At 38.2% G+C, this 11,904-nt stretch overlaps 1 long non-coding RNA gene across 1 annotated transcript; it reads left to right on the forward strand.

The window, feature by feature from the left end:
- The first annotated feature begins 8,130 nt into the window (after positions 1-8,130).
- LOC310739896 lies at positions 8,131-10,681 on the forward strand. The gene is made up of 2 exons (XR_014537518.1): positions 8,131-8,230; positions 9,702-10,681. It is a non-coding gene; the product is annotated as an uncharacterized lncRNA (long non-coding RNA).
- Positions 10,682-11,904: the final 1,223 nt, after the last annotated feature.

The following is an 11,904-nucleotide window of genomic DNA, read 5'->3' on the forward strand; positions in this document are numbered from 1 at the left end:
CCCAATCTTCTGTCTCATATATGATATAATAATATAATCATATCATAATTTAAAAAACATTTTTAAGCACATCCCCAACTGTAATCATTATAATAAGCATTATTGGTTCATATTAAAATTGTTTCTTTGCAATTGATCAATTAAAAGTGGATATTTCTTTTGTTTCATGTCACCAAATAAATCTAAATATATATTAATATAATAATATTTATAATAATAATAACTAATATATATATTATAGTGCAGCATCATATTCTATCTATCTATCTATCTATCTATCTATCTATCTATCTATCTATCTATCTATCTATCTATCTATCTATCTATCTATCTATCTATCTATCTATCTCATGGCTGTCAGTTTTAATCGCAACTTAATCACACGTTTTTATCTGTTGTAAATGTACCATAAATTTATACTTTTCAATACGCTAAAAATACTTTTAAATACTCTAATCAACATGGGCATGGACACATATTCATGCTTTATGCAAATGTAGTGTATAATTATTGAAACCAAACTCAACATAGAGCATGAAGTCAAAATGTTCTTGTAAATGTTTTAATATAGTTTTAAATTACGTAAATCATCAAAACACCAACTGAACTTTTAGCATGTTTCCACACGCGCGGTTTTAAAATTAATTTTAATGATTTTAGACTTGGCGCAAAACAAATGTTTGGTGATTAAAAAATATTTTTTTCGGGTGGAGTATTTTATTTTTTATATCTGTGAAAAGAAAGGACGTCGCGAATAAATGTGTGTTGTGTTGAAGGTTTAATTTCACCTCTTTTATATATTAATTTCGGTATACTTTTAAGAAAAATGGTTTTGACAGCCCTTATTAAATAAATAAACATAGATAGATAGATAGATAGATAGATAGATAGATAGATAGATAGATAGATAGATAGATAGATAGATAGATAGATAGATAGATAGATAGATAGATAGATAGATAGATAGATCTTTTATTTCTCTAAATTATTCTAACATTATATATATTTCGCCATATTATTTATAATTGTCACACTTCCATGTTCGACCCATTGGAAAACTGCTGACGTCAGCATTTGGTAAGTCTCACTGAGAGTCCTCCTTTGGAAATTGCAACTCCATAAGTCTGTCCAGAACCATGAAGTTTGAATAATATCCCCATCTCTCTGTCATCTATAGGAAAGGCTACTAAAACAGTTACCATGATATGAAAATTCCACACACGCCTTCAAAAAGGAACTGAAACCTTATTTGGTCTGCTGTGAATTTCTTTATGTAAGAATCTTAAATTAATAGTTTGCTGGGGTTTTTTTCTCCAAAAGTTAAAGGACAATAGGTTTCCTGATTCCTTTGTGTACGAAGAAAATGCATTGTTGATGGAAGGTTTATAGATAAACACGCAGAAGAGCACATGAGCCAGAAACTGGGACTTTGTAGGCCAGTTGAGGGAGCATGGTAAAGCACTCACCTTGCCTACAAAGACCCAACCTCTAACACACCTCAACACAGCCACACACACACACACACACAAATTCTCAAGATTTAATATGAACTGTTTTTTACTCTTCCATTAAATGGAGAAAATGCTAACGTCTTGTTTTAGTATCATTTGCAATGCTTGTGTTGTAAGGAATAAGAAGTATATAAAACTCCGAAAACTATTTAAATCAAATAAAAAAATTCAAACCGAAAAAACAGCAGCACGTGAAATGAAATAATTATTTTTCGCTTGCGAAATCTTCAACAACATCATGAAGTACTTTCCATAATGTACTTCAAATGTCATTTCAAGCTTGTCGAATACTTATTTATTCATTTTTTCTGGTACGTCTCATTGAACATAGATTTTTTTTTTTTTTTTTATTCTTTCTTTTTTTTCTAGTAGTAGTTTAATATTTGATTTGCAAACAAAAGTCAAATCATCCTGAGCAATACATTTGCAATAATTCACATACTTTTTTACTTTCATCTGATTTTTGACCTGTTTGCTCATATTTATATATATTAATTGATTGATTGAATAAACATGAGTTTCTGCTGATCATGTCATGATTGCACACACTCGTGTTTGCACAGGGTGTTTGCATTATGCCTGTAATGATTATTTTAGTGTACTTTATATAATCATTATCTCAATATGACTTTTTTTCCCTTATGGCTTATCCTGTTTTATTCCCACAGAGGCTACTATCCACTCAAAACCCCCAAAAAAGTTCATGCATATGAGTGTTTATGCTGGTGTGAGAGGGTTAATAATAGTTATTTGCATTATATAGAGAGGGAAGTATGACAGAAAAGAGCATAAAGTAGTGCATTTGTATCTCGCATGGAGAAACATGGTGCACGTTGCGTGATCTGGTCCTACCTGTGCTGTTTTTCCACACCTCTTATCCCACAGTGTTCTGATTGGGGGAAAAAAAATGCAGTGTATATCTCCTGATTTTTTTGGGGGGTCCAGTTGGTCCTCACTTCCGAAATCCTTTCGGGATGAAGAGAAATGTGTGCTTTAAGGCTCTGATTCCTATGTGCGTGCGCGAGTATGTGCGCGCGCGCGCGCCCCAGCGCTTCCCCTCTAATTGCTCGGTGACGCTGCGTGGACCGTGCGCGCGCTGTCATAGGCGCTACTTTAAAGGGAAACTGTAGCACAAGAGCGCGAGGAATGATTCGAGTGACTGATAAAGTGTTCATTGCGCGTGCGCGCAGAAGCACACACACACACACACACACACACACACACACGTCCCACTCAGGAACAATGTATTACCATGCATGGTTTGAATACTGGAAGGAAACTGGAGAAGCATGAGGAACCCTACACGGACGTGTGAAACTCTTGGAGCTAAGATGAGAGATACCTGCTGCATTGCTGTGCAACCTCAAAAAATCCAACCTACACCGATGGCCTAAAGTTTGTGCACCCCTGATCATCCCATCTGTATGTGAGCCACCGATGTGAATATGATGCACAAACTAATCTCCATGAAGATATGGTTAACCAAAGCTGGTGTGAAAGAATGGACTGCAGGCGTCCAGCTCAGACCATTGACCTCAACTGCTCTGAAGACCTTCGGGATGAATTTGCTTCATCGCTTCGGGAGCTTTGAGGATGGATTGGACTGTAGTTAATGTCAACAGTCTGCTACACTGACTCAGGACTACAGTTCACTTCTGATCATCATCACTGCACCCCGCAACATCTTATATCTGCTATAAATGGACATTCGGTGCAACCCAGATGAGGATGGGTTCCCTCTTGAGTCTGGTTCCTCTGAAGGTTTCTTCCTTATGCCATCTCGGGGAGTTTTTCCTTGACACAGTCACCACCGGCGTGCTCATCACGGACAAACTTACTTATAGAGAACATATTCACTTTTAATAACCACATTATCTGTGTAAAGCTGCTTTGAGACAATGTTCATTGTTAAAAGCGCAATACAAATAAAAATGAATTGAATTGGAAAGCTGACTGCACCCAAGACCTTCTAGCTTGACATAACTGTCTGATTTCGCTTGTGGCTGAATGATCGCATCCCCATAAGCATGCTCCAAAATCTAGAGGAACATCTTGACAGAAGAGTGGAAATGATTAAAAACAGCAGATTCTGGAATGTGATATTCATTATGGTCTTGTGTCCTGGTACTTTTGCCTATAAAGTGTATGAGAGGCTAGTTATCCATGTAATTCATTATCTACAGAAACAAGATCATGACTTTTATCCTCTACTAAAGTTTCTACGTTCTGGTGTTTGCGTCCTCGACCGAAAGTAAACAAAAACGATAGCTAGTTTCGGCTATGATAGGTGGAAGTGTACTTGAACCGTTGTTTTTGTACAGTATGTTGATGAGAGGATGGGAGGCGGTTGCGAGAGTTTTATAACGGCTTTACCCTGTATTTTACTGCGATTAGATTCATCCGTCTTTCAACAAAACTGTGTTACCAATCAACACGCTGGGAAGCATCCCACATGGAGATACTAAAAAGAGTGAAGCAGGGTGAGAGAGTTTATTCTCAAAGTCAAACGCTTACTTCTCACCTAGATCCCAGAGACATGTACACTATATGGACTAAAGTTTGTGGACACCTGAGCATAAGATTGGGTTTTTGAACATCCCATTCAGTCCCCATTTGCTGATATAATAATCTCCACTTTTTCAGGGGGTGAGGAGGCCTGGGGTTTAGTTAGCGCTTCACTTAAGTAGGGTTGATGTCAGAGCTCTATAGCAGGAGATTTTCCAAGTATCTTATATGGAAAAAAGTTTTGGGACTTTTTCAGGTGTGCAATAGGGTCCTGAGCTTTATAGCAGGAGATCTTCCACTTCATCTAAAGCTTATCTTCATGGAGCTGGCTTTGTCCTTTTAACACACTACGGTTTTTCTGACCACAAAACATTTAATTGAAATGAATATCTGAGCTCTCTTGGCTGAAAAGGTGCCAATATGGCAACTATATATATATATATATATATTGTGTATCAACATTATACTGTCAAAGCTTGTAGCACTTTCTCAGCGTTAAACCTACCTGATGCATTTTATAATCAAACAACTCAATATAATTCACTTCATTGTTATTTGTATAGCACATTTTACAATGCTCATTGTCCCAAAGCAGCTTTACAGAGATAAATAGGTTATAAAATATGAGAATGTATATGTTAGTGCTTATAAGTTTAGCCTTTTAATTTATCCCTAAAATAACCACTATCTGGGAGAAGAGCTGGCACATTGCTTCAGTGGCCTTGCCACCACACGTTCCCTGTTTCGAGCTCCGATTACTGTCTATATGGGTTTACTCCAGTTTCTTCCTGCCTCCCAGAAAACATACGGGCTGTATGTACGCACTGTATGGTGTGTATTTCACACTTCATGAGAATAAAATCCGGATCACCTATTTTGACGGATCTCTAATAGATTATGGGCTTCTAAAGTTTCTGTTTAAAGCTGATGTCGAATAGTATGCCATTCTCATGGGGTGTAAAGCTAAAAGAATCTTAAAACTATTTCAGTATGTCAAGTTTTAGGGGGGAAAAATGAATCAGTGATTAAACAGGCATTTGAACTACACTCTGCTTAACGCCTGCTTACATTACTGTTAAATAATTTTAACACGGTCCTGATAGGAACAAGTTTATTAAAGTAATGATAATAAAACATTTCACGCAACCCCGATGGTATTGTGAGTGTGGGAGCTGTTTTAATTTAGGACTGAGCTGTAAAAGCCTTGGACTGTCACTGTTCTAATATTTCACATCCAGGTGTCATCTTGGGCTTTATTACTGTAGTGTACTTCTTACTTTTAGTTTTAAAGCGCCACTTAGTGGCATTGATATGATATAGCAATTAATGTATTATTATTATCATTATTATTAATAATAATAATGATAATAAAAATATTATTATTTGCTACAAGATGTTTATAAACTTTTCACATGAACTGCATGACTCACAGGGATGTATACTAATGACTCCATGATAAATCAAAAACTAGTGTAATAATCAAGGTTCACGCGTTTATATGGAGGATATAGAAATAGCTGCATTGTTACTTGAAGGGTTTTCATGTGACTGGTCACAGATTTTTTTTATCTGTTAAATGCTAAAAGGTAGAAATTCCTTTTTTACGGAGTTTATCTAAAGGCACGGACGGGGTTCGAACCCGCGATCTTCGGTTTACGAGACCGACGCCTTACCACTTGGCCACCGCGCCTCACGAGCAGCCAGGCAAAAATCACCGCATTTAAATAAACCCGAAGGACAATACAAATTGTTTTATATGTATTTTTTTTATATATATATTACATGTTATATTTATTATACTGTTAAATACAGATACAAATGTAATAAGACATGTTAGTATATATTTGTATTTCAATACAGAGCTAGTGTAGGTCGAATTGACGTCTATTCTATTATTCAGAATAGTACTTTCGATACGGGCATAAAGGCCATACATATATGTGTGACTTAATCAGACAGCATGCATTCTTCTTTCTATAATATTTACATTTATGGTTTAGGAGGTTAAAGTACACAGTGGTCGCTTGCTATATTCGAAAGTTAATTTCCACTTTTGCAGAAGTATGTGAACCTCTGGAGATTAGCCCAGCCACGAGTGTTCAGCCTTGGCAAAGAGAAAGAGACTGCTCCAGGGTCTCTGGATCTCAGAGAGAGAGAGAGAGAGAGAGAGAGAGAGAGAGAGAGAGAGAGAGAGAGAGAGAGAGAGAGAGAGAGAGAGAGAGAGAGAGAGAGAGAGAGAGAGAGAGAGAGAGAGAGAGAGAGAGAGAGAGAGAGAGAGAGAGAGAGAGAGAGAGAGAGAGAGAGAGAGAGAGAGAGAGAGAGAGAGAATATTTAAGAACTAAACCTCTGGAGTTTAGTACAGCCACAAGTGTTCAGTCTTGTTCAGAGAGAGGGAGACTGCTCCTGGGGTTCTGGTTTTCTGGGTGAAAGAAAATGTTTAAGGACTCATCCTCTGGAGCTTTGCCCAGCCACAAGGGTTCAATCTTGGTCAAGGAGAGAGAGAGAACGAGAAAGAGAAAGAGAGATGACTCCAATTCAAGCTCCAAGAGACCCTAAAAGTCACCAGATGACGCTGTGGACTAAATTGCATGTTCGTAAATGTGTCATAACAATTTTTTGCATCAAAATGCAAAAGTAATATAGAGTAGAACAGAGAGAGTTTTATTTTTTAAGTCGGCTTCTATTGTGAGTCCAACCATACACAGTACAGTACACAGTGAAACGAAAAAGCGTTCCACAGGACCAATGTGCTTTATAAGACAACATAACAAAAAGTAGCACGAGACACTGAACTACACAAAACTGACTGGACCACGACATCAAGTGCATGACATTTAATGCAAAAAACAACATAAGACAGTGAGACAGTAGATGTAGGGACGTTGCAGCACCGAGCAGTACAGAAGATTTGTCTTTGTGAAAATAAATTGTTCATGTAATAATAAATACTGTACATATGAACACAAAAAGGCAATTTTGTGCAGAGTTAATGAGTTTATTCATTGTGTGTGTGTGTGTGTGTGTGTGTGTGTGTGTGTGTGTGTGTGTGTGTGTGTGTGTGTGTGTGTGTGTGTGTGTGTGTGTGCGCGCAGTCCCTTTTGTATTAAATAGTCAAATGGCTTTTGTAAAATGTTGCACAGTTTGGGCGGCTGGAGAATGAAGAGTATGTGTGAAGGTTGATTTTAAGCATAATTTCAAACATTATTTGTACTATTTACCAAAATATTTATGCAACGTAGACAAACTGAAACAGTGAAATTAACAGATATGGTAGTGGATGCAATAAGAAATTTGCAGGATGGTGATGAGTGAACTTTTGGAGACAGGTTGTTTGAAACAATGGTGATTAGTGACTGTTTTTTTTTGTGGGAAAATAATGATGATGAGTGCTTGATTGTCTTTGCATTGTTTGCACCAGGTGCACACATGCACTTTATGTGGTGAGGACACTAGTCCTTAGCCCTGTGTTTTTTGTTACTGTGATAGTTGTTGTATGTAGCATCAAGGTTCTGAAGGAACGTTGTTTCATTTCAGTGTGTACTGCGTCAACAATATATGGTTGAAATGACAATAAAAGCTTTTTAACTTCACATGACTTGATTGAAGCAGTGGTGATGAGTGACTGGTTGTTTGGAACCGTGGTGATGATAAATGTTTTTTGGAGGGAAATAATGATTGGAACAATGGTGATTAGTGATTTATTGAAACAATGATAATAAATGACAGGTTTTAATTTGTGTGAATTATTAATGACATTCAAATATGAATCCTTTTATAGTTCGTATGAATCCATCCACTCCGTACATATACTACTGCATTGTCACTTTTTGGGTTTTTTTTCTATTTTGCACTTATCCATTATGAATCTTTGCACCATTCATAACCTGTTTATCACCACACTACTGTATATTCCAACCATATTTATTCTGTATATACTTTATCATACAACAATCATACTTGTACATAAATTTATCATGTCATTTGTGTATGTTATCTCCTGACATCTATGCACAATCAGACAGCAGCTGTCCGTTTGCTCTACGACCCGCGCATGCGCGACGTTAAAATACTCCTCGTGCCTCATATAGCTCGCGCGCAGTGTATGAGCCTGAGAATGAGACAGGGCCAGCGCGGGGTGCGTGACAGTGTCACCGCGCATGCGCGATGTAAAAATAGAAGAACCCGCTGATGTGTTCTGTATGAGATCTGGTGCGGTGAGTTGACAGAGTTGATTTCTTTTTGTTTTGGACATGTTATACTCTGTCACGGTGTCATGCCGAGGAAGAGCGCCATAGACGCATTATTTGCTTTCAGAATGTTGATGGAGAAGTATAGAGAAGGTCAGAAGGAGTTGCATTGTGTGTTTGTGGATTTAGAGAAAGCGTACGACAGAGTGCCTAGGGAGGAGTTGTGGTATTGTACGAGGAAGTCAGGTGTGTCAGGGAAGTATGTGAGGGTGATGCAGGACATGTATGAGTACAGTGTGACAGCAGTGAAGTGTGCAGTAGAAACGACAGACTGGTTTAAGGTGGAGGTTGGACTGCATCAAAGATCGGCTCTGAGCCCTTTCCTGTTTACAGTGGTGATGGACAGGTTGTCTCACCACTCTGTCTGTTGTCTTAGACAGGAGTCTCCCTGGACTATGATGTTTGCAGATGATATTATTATTTGTGGTGAGAGTAGGGAGCAGGTTTAGAAGAGCCTGGAGAGGTGGAGGTACGCGCTGGCGAGAAGGGGAATGAAAGTTATTAGGAGTAAGACAGAGTACATGTGTGTGAATGAGAGGGAGGACAGTGGAGTGGTGCGGTTGCAGGGAGAAGAGGTGGAGAAGGTGGAGGAGTTCATGTACCTGGGGTCAACAGTGCAAAGTAATGGAGAGTGTGTTAGAGAAGTGAAGAAAAGAGTGCAGGCAGGGTGGAGTTGGTGGATGAAGAGTGACAGGAGTGATTTGTGACAGAAGAGTATCTGCAAGAGTGAAAGGGAAAGTTTATAGGACTGTGGTGAGACCTGCGAGACCATATTGTATGATTTAGAGACAGTGGCATTGAGTAAAAGACAGGAGGTGGAACTGGAGGTAGCAGAGCTGAAGATGTTGAGGTTTTTGTTGGGAGTGACGACGATGGACAGGATTAGAAATGAGTTTATTAGAGGGACAGTGCATGTAGGACGTATTGGAGACAAGGTGAGGGAGGCGAGATTGAGATGGTTTGGACATGTGGAGAGGAGGGACATGGGGTATATCGGTAGGGAAATGCTGAGCCACCAGGAAGGAGCAAAAGAGGAAGACCAAGGAGGCAGTTTATGGATGTGGTGAGGGAAGATATGCAGGTAGTTGGGGTGAAAGAGGCAGATGTAGAGGACAGGGGGGGTATGGAGAAGGATGATCCGCTGTGGTGACCCCTAATGGGAGCAGCCGAAAGAAGAAGAAGAAGAAAATACTCTTGGTGTCAAAAGCAACGAACGATTAAATAATAATGTTAGACGATGTTAGAGCCTGTGTTTGTGTGTATGTAAATGCATTGTGTTTAAAGTGTGTTATGTCACAATATATATATATATATATATATATATATATATATATATATATATATATATATATATATATATATAGATATAGATATAGATAGCTGATTTTTTTTTACCTTCATATGAGATTGCTGATCTCCTGAAATTCTCCTGTAACAGATGCAGCGTAGATCAAGTGGAGCTTCATCGATTCTTTGTAACATAGTGTGTGTGTATGCATGTATGTGGAGAAGGTCAAAAGCCTGAACCATGAAGATGATAGTGGATGTCGTGTGGATGGTGTGGGGCATCGGGGCGTCTGTGTACGATTACTTCCACACCAGCGCCATGGAGGAGAGGATCCACACCTTAGAGAATATCCTCACCATCCACCAGTTCCTCATCATGTTCCTGACGGCGAGCCTCGTCCTCCTCATCTCGTACATCGTCTTAAGAAGAAATGACACACCAGAGCCCGGGCTGTGAGTTTCGGAGAACCATGAGATCGACACAGCGGTCCTCAGTGTGTGAGAACGATGATGCATAGATAGAGGATTAACTTTTTTTTTCTTGGTCAGATTATCTGACAGGTTTTGAAAGTTTACAATATTAACTGTTTTTTTATATATATATGTCTAAACAAATGTGTCATTTCTAACACACATTTCTACACAGACAGTTTCTCTTGTCGTGTCCTGTGGAATTATGAATTATGAGACATAACTGTGAGCTCATGTCTGCACTTTACACCCGATCGCCAGAATTGTGATTGTCAATTTTTGTAATTATCATTATTGACAGAGTAAAAAGTAACCGACTGACGACAACTAATCAATAATATTAAACAGTATGTTTAACAGACACTGAGACCCTGGAGATCTCAAGGATTCCTCAGTGCTCAGTGCTCGCTGAAGTGAAGTGCTCTCACATCACTAGCACTGCTCTATTATGAATCAGGAAATAAAGATTGTTGACATGTGTCATTACACTAGGCTTATGTCATACATGTGACATCCCATGATGCTTTGTATGTATGCAAGTCATTGAGCACTGTACCAGCATTTGGTATTGATGCAACACTAATGATTATGTGACTTTTGCATCGCATATAAACTCTTATATTTGATCTTTCATTTTAATAAATACACAAACTCAATGGACTTCACCCAGTTTTTATGATTTCTCATAATCCGCTCTGTTTTGTGTGTATTTCATGTGTATGGTATAAATATTTCCAAGTTTTTACTACATTTGAATAATTGTCATGAAGAGTTTTCTACATGCAAAGGAAACTTCGTTTAGGGCTTTCTTCAGCCTTCCTGCTTATAAATGATAAGAGAAATACTTACCCAATGTTAGAATATTTACAGTTTAATGCAGCACTATAAGAGCAATCGCACTATGTGAGGAGTCAGAGTTCGGCTTTAAAGAGGAAATAGTGCTTGGAGAGATGTAAAACAGGAACACAAGGAAACTGGTGATTGTAGCAAACATTTTATATCATTTACAGTCCAAATACATCTTCATGGTTCTTGAGTTGAATCCTCCACAGTAACATCATGTAAAAAGTGGAACCAGCCTTCATGGCACCGAGTGGATTCCTTTTTCTTCACTTCTCTAACACACTCTCCATTACTTTGCACTCTTGACCCCCAGGTATTTAAACACACACTCTTGCCTTGACATTTTTTTTATTATAACATTATTACATTGTTGTGGAAGATATCGAACGTAACTATTAAATCTGAATGTTTTTTTTATTAATCCATAAAACATTTCGATTGGTGACAAGTGTCCAGTACAGGAACTCCGACTGTGAGCCTTCACACTGGAATACAAGATCAATTTTGATCAGACCAGATTAGATCAATTTGTTAAACATATAACGCTTAACTCCATTTTGCATGAAGGAAATACTCATTATAACACATTTGTCTATATGACATGCATCAGAAGAGCAGAAATGTATTTAAATATTAATACAAGAAACACCAAGCGCCCTTTTCTCATAACCCACAACAGACTGCTGAATCTCAATCTCCCTTAACATGGCGTCCAAGGGAACTTCACTGAGGCAACAACAGAATTGGAACGCTTTTTTAACGTCACATCAAACCGGAAGCACGGACCTCTCTACCAAACGTGCCCAGGTTCTCTGTGATTGGCTGTCCAGATGGGCTCAATGCCAAACATTTACATTACTCTTTGTAGGCTCACTTGATACATAGTGTATGAAATAGGGGCTTCTGTGCCCTATGTAGTGCCTTTTTATGTAAATTGAAACCGAGTCACGGATCCATAAGGTTTCTATTTGTGAATTACAATTTTTTTGTTATTTATTCAACCCTATTTATGTATTGTTTTTTTTCCATCTTACTCTTTA

The sequence above is a fragment of the Silurus aristotelis genome, assembly GCF_946808225.1.
Source record: "Silurus aristotelis genome assembly, chromosome: 17".
NCBI classification, from domain to species: domain Eukaryota; kingdom Metazoa; phylum Chordata; class Actinopteri; order Siluriformes; family Siluridae; genus Silurus; species Silurus aristotelis.